The sequence below is a fragment of the Mus caroli genome, unplaced genomic scaffold, assembly GCF_978045245.1.
Source record: "Mus caroli unplaced genomic scaffold, Mus_caroli_1 scaffold_7, whole genome shotgun sequence".
NCBI classification, from domain to species: Eukaryota; Metazoa; Chordata; class Mammalia; order Rodentia; family Muridae; genus Mus; species Mus caroli.
In genome coordinates, this window is record NW_028227262.1 from 39,254,556 (window position 1) to 39,260,407 (window position 5,852).

Sequence of the window (5,852 nt, forward strand, 5' to 3'; positions counted from 1 at the left end):
TCAAGGTAGTCAATGACTGGAATGTAAATAAATAAAATTATAAAAATTGGAAATAAAACTTAAAATATAACCCTAACATTTAGATGACTGCAACTTTGAGAGAAAATGCATGTTTAGGGATGTTCCTCTAAGAGTCTTGGATGAAAACATGCTCCTTTAGAATTTTAGTCCCCAATGTGCATGAAGTCTTTGTAAATAGGGATTTATCTTCTACCTCTGGTAGGTAACCAAGGGCAACAGCAACAGGATATATATTTTGGCAGACTCATAGATAGCCCTGACCAGCAATCCATAAGAGGGTCCTCTAACATATAGGTCATACCATCTGCAAACAGGGATAGTTTTACTTCTTTTCATATTTGTATCCCTTTAATATTCTTCTGCTTATTGTTTCAGCTAGCACTTAAAGCACAATGTTGAAAAGTAATGGAGATAGTAGATATCTTGTCCCCTTCCTGAGGTCCATGGTATATTTTTCCATTTAAATGATGTTGACTGTTTGTGGATCATACACAGTTATTATTGTGTTGAAGTATGTTCCCTCTAGCCCTACATTCTCTAGGACTTTTATCACAGAGGAGTGTTGGATTTTCTTAAAGGCTTTCCCATATCTATTAAGATATAATGCAATTCTTAGTCTTGAAGTTTACTTACATAATTTCATTCATTGCCTTGCATAGATTGAATCATTGCTATATTTCAGGGATAAGGCCAATGTGGTCATGGCATATATTTTTATGTATGTCTTTATTCTGTTTGCAAGTATTTTACTGAGGGTGTTTGTTTGTTTGTTTGTTTGTTTGAGTCTATGTTCATCAGGGATATTGGTCTATCATTTTCTTTGCTTTAGCTAATTTGGGCAGTAGGGGGGGTGCTGCATGCTTTGTAGAAGAAATTTGTGAGTTTTTCTTCTCTTTCTTTCTTTCTCTCATTCATTTATTATTTTTTACAAATTTTTGAAGAACTGGACAGAAAAGAATAAATATAAACCAAGGTACTACAATAAGGGGGATTTGTTTCCTAAGGTTGAGAAGCACAGAATACACAGATGTAAAGCAAATGAACAAGATGGCATGGCTGAACACAAAATCCAAGAAGATGTGAGAAATGGTAAAAGATTGAAAAATGGTAGGTAGTAAGGAATTAACCAAGTCACAGAGTCAAAGTAGAAGGTCATCATGCATAGAAGGAAAAAGCTGGGATGTAGCCATGACTCTGAAAGCTCAAGCACTGGAGAAACAAGCAGTATGCCTGGAGCAGACTTAAATGCAGTAGCTCATAGTGAAGTAGGGAGACCTGCAGGCTTAGTCTGAAGCATTGCCGGACACAGAAGTAAAATGAGTCGATTTCAACCTCACTGTGAAAGCAGAAGCAAGAACATTTGTCCATCAAGCAGATGCAATGAATAAGGGGAAAAAGACAAGCAGTCTCTAACTTGAATAAGGAAAAACAAACAGGAAATACTGATTGCACAATGCCTTTATTTACTTTGCCGAGGGTTCTCTTTTTTCTATTACAGTCCACTTAAAGAACATTATCAAACTAAGAGTCCCGTGATTAAATTTTAAAAAAAAATGTGTTAAGAATCCTTAATGGAATGTAGTAGTTTCCATCTATCCTGGCTTTCTCCTAATTCCTTCCCTTCTCACTCCTTGCAGTTCCTGTCATCCATGATCATAATCTGAGAGAGGACTGTACATTTTCTTGTATATCTTTTAAAAAGTCTTCTATATTTCCTGTGTATTAATTTCAAGTAGACAAAGTATTTGTTACCGTGCCTAGGCAGACACTACTTACTAAGCCAGGAAATGTTATAACGTTTCTGTCTGTGTAGCCTCAAAGAGTTAGCTCCTAACTCCACTCATTGTGGATCAGTTCTCAGGAGGACCAGTTATTCTGAAGGACACAAATGCCTGAGCTTACACATTGCTCTTTATTGAGCTACAAGATCCACACTGACCCGTGACATCCCAGATGAAACAGAAAGCCCATTCATTAACTTACTTGATTCTGTGAAAGATGCATGACTCACATCAATGTAGCTAAGACTTGTGACATGCTCATTTTAGGGTGAGGACAAAGTCATTCAAGATTACATGGGTAAGAAGAAAGAATCTAGGAAGGAAGATGATTTGGGTCTGCTGATTTTTCTTGATGCCTCTTATTTTTTAATTAAAACTTTATTAAGGGGCGCCCGTAAGGTTAGTGTGGGAAGGTGGTAGTAGCAACGCGGGTCTTCGCACTGTTGTTTTCAGGGCCTTGGCCAAGCACATGACCCAGGCCTGAGGTGATGCCGTGACCTCATGGAGGGTGGCAGAAGAAGTGGCAATAAATCCACCAGCTGGTTAGCTGGCTTCTCAGGAGAGGGAGGAGCAGGTTACTGGAGTGCTGATTTGGCCGGTATCCCGCTGACTGGTATGAACCCCCTGTCTCCTTATTTAAATGTGGATCCTTGTTGTCTCATTCAGGATGCTAATGAATTTATTTTGCCAACTGGAGCTAATAAAACCCGAGGCAGATTTGAACTAGCTTTCCTTGCCATTGAAGGATGTTGCATGATAGGGGCTGCATTCAGGGGCAGTGAACCGGTCTTTGTTTCAGATTGAAGGAGACCCGGAGCTTGGCCTGGTTCAAACCAAGAAATGTACAGATTCTGAATATGGTGACTAGGCAGGGGGCACTTTGGGCTAATACTCTAGGTCCCCTGGCATTGCTCTGTAGTGCTTTTAATGTTACACTGAGAAAACACTGGGCGCAGATGACCTCAACACAGTAGCAGCTGGAACCATGATGGGAATGTTGTATAAACGGACAGGTGGTCTCCGAGGAATAGCACACAGCGACCTGGCAGGACTGACACTCACCAGTCTCTATGCACTGTAGAACATATGGAGCACATGAAAGGGTCCCTACTCCAGCAGTCACTCTGAAGATTTCTGCCACCTCAGGAATGGGGGACACTTCATAGTTATCCAAATCAATTAATAAGTCGGTCTGGAGTTGCTTTTTCTCTTGTACCTACACTTACTTTGAACAATTGGAGATTCTGATCACTGTCACAAAGATCATGGATGGTTAGCCTGGACTGCACTGCTTGCCCTCAGTGAGGGGAAGCCAAACCCTCTGGAGGATCACTGAGTATGTGTCCTCTTCTCCTTTTTTATTACTACCCATTATACCTTCCCTATAGATTCTTTATTTGTAAAAAAAAAAAATAAATAAATAAGTAAAATTATGTAACCTTTTGGGGGAACGTTTTGGCTATATACATATTTTAGTTACTGCTCTATGTCTATGAAGTGACACCATGACCCAAGCAATCTTATAAAAGAGAATTTAATTGTGGGCTTTCTTACAGTTTCAGAGGATTAGTCCATTATCATCATATAAGGAGCATAGTGGAAGCATGGATATACTCAGGGTACAGGTACAGTAGTTGAACTACATCCTCATCCACAGGCAGAAAGAACAATACTGGACTGAGTGTGGGCTTTTGAAACATCAAAATCACACCTTCAGTGACACACTTCCACCAACAAGGACAATCCTTCTTATACAGGGCTACTTCCTGATGAGTAAACATTCCAATCCATGGGTCTATGAGGGTCATTTTCATAAAAAAATCCACAACACATTAACAGCCTTTCACAAGTTCCTGTATTATTGTATGAGTTCCTTCTATGTTAATAGTCAAATTCCAATGCTAATTTGTGCATATAGCATTTTTCTTGGACTAAAATTACTTGAATACATTTCCATTTTTGATAGAGTACACTAAATAAATTATGATGCACAAGAGTAAATATTAGAAATCTATTAAACTGCTGCTGAAGACAAGGCCACAGAGAATTATTCAGCTGAAAACATCAAATTATCAGGAGAGGGTGAACCCTTTCCCATAGTATCACAGAAATTATGTTGAAAATGAAGCATATTCACAGATACACAAAACAAAATGTAGAGACAATTGTATCAAAAAAAATTCAGAAATTATTATTCTGGGTCCTGTCATTCAAGCCCATTTTCATCTTTATAATGTTCTATATACTTCGTAGGCTTTACAAAAAAAATGTCACTGGTGTGTGTGTGTGTGTGTGTGTGTGTGTGTGTCTGTTTGCATGTCTCTGTATATGTTTGCTTGTGTGTGTTTCTTTAAACATGGCAAAAAAAAAGGATAGCAATGTAACCCTCAAGTCTTCAGGATAGAAATGTAGAACAGATTAAGAAAATAGTTTCTTCCTATGAAGTTGTCTGCATAGGCCTTGATTTGGTTTCACCAGTAAACCATAGGTTACCTTTCTCTCTACTCAGTTACTTCATAGCAAGCAGGAAGAGATGGGAGTGTTGATAGTTAATGATGCTCAGTCAATCAAACTGATTCTTTATTAAAGCTATGAGTCAGGATTTGTAGTGAATTAAAAACAAGTTGAAGGGGTGGGGTGGGGAAATCCTAGGAGACAGGGGAGGAGGAATGGGAGGAGGAATTGTAAGAGGGTAGACCAGGAGGGGGATAACAACTGGACTGTAAAAAAAATGATTAAAGAATAAAAATAATAATATTAAAAAAAAACATGAAGACATCATTTATACACCATGAATGCCTGCAACCCTTTTTAATATATTTAGCTCCATGGTTTTTAATAGCTTCCTGGAGTTGTGACACCATCAAAACAATAGTGTTTGGAATATTATACTCATTCTACAATGAAATCCCTAGTGTCTACCCAAAGAAAGCACTTCCTGTTCTTTTCTTCCCTATCCCTGGAAGTCATTAAGCAGCTCTGCTTCTTCACCTGGATGTCTGCTGTAGATGTTTCACATAAATGCTTTATACAAAGTATCTTTTCTTTCTTTTTGTATGTTTTACTGTATTTGTTTTCTTCATAATTTATTTTTTAATTCACAATACATCCCAATCACAGCACCCTCCCTCATCTCCTCCCAGTCCCACCCTTACAAATCTCTCTGCCAGAAGAAGGAAAACCCCCATTGCATACCACACAACCTGGGATATCTAGTCCTCATAGGACTAAACACCTCCTCTCCCAGTGAGGCCAAACCAGACAGTCCAGGTAGAAGATCCAATGGCAGACAACAGAGTCAGAGAGAGCCCCACTCCAATTGTTAGGAGACCCAAAAGAAGACCAAGCTGCACAACTGCTACAAATGTGTAGGGGGCCTATGTCCAGCCCCTACATGCTCTTTGGTTGGTGGTTCAGTCTCTGTGAGCCCCATGCGCCCAGGTTAGCTGACTCTATATATTTTTTTATGGTGTCTTTGACCTCACCCCCAACACTGATCACTCAATTCTATCCCCTACTCTTCCACAGAACCCTTCATGATCCACTTGATGTTTAGCTATGGGTCTCTTCATCTGTTTCCATCTGCTTCTAGATGAAGCCTCTCAGTGACAGTTATGCTAAGAACCTGTCTGCAAGCATAACAGAGTATCATTAATAGTGTCAGGGGTTGTCTCTCTCCCATAGGATAGGTCTCAAGTTGGACCAGTCATTGCTTAGCCATTCCCTCAGTCTCTGCTCTATCTTTACACTTCTGCATCTTTTAGGCAGAACAAATTTTGGGTTGAAGGTTTTGTGGGTAGGTTGATGTCCCTCACCATCCACTGGAAGTCCTATATAAGGTGGCCACTTCAATTTCTATATCCCCCTGCTGGGAGGTCTCAGCTGGAGTCACTCCTATAGATTCCTCATTAGCCTCCCATCCCAGGTCTCCAGCTAGTCCCAGAGATGCTGCCCATCTAATTTCCATTCTCCTTCCCAGCTCTCTCTCACCATCATCCTGAATGAGTAAAGCAGACCCAGAAAGACAAACATAGGATGTACTTGCTTATA

The 5,852-nt window shown here is 39.7% G+C and overlaps 1 pseudogene; it reads left to right on the forward strand.

The window, feature by feature from the left end:
* Positions 1-2,303: 2,303 nt before the first annotated feature.
* On the forward strand, positions 2,304-2,930 carry LOC110297103 (mitochondrial import inner membrane translocase subunit Tim23 pseudogene; annotated as a pseudogene).
* Positions 2,931-5,852: the final 2,922 nt, after the last annotated feature.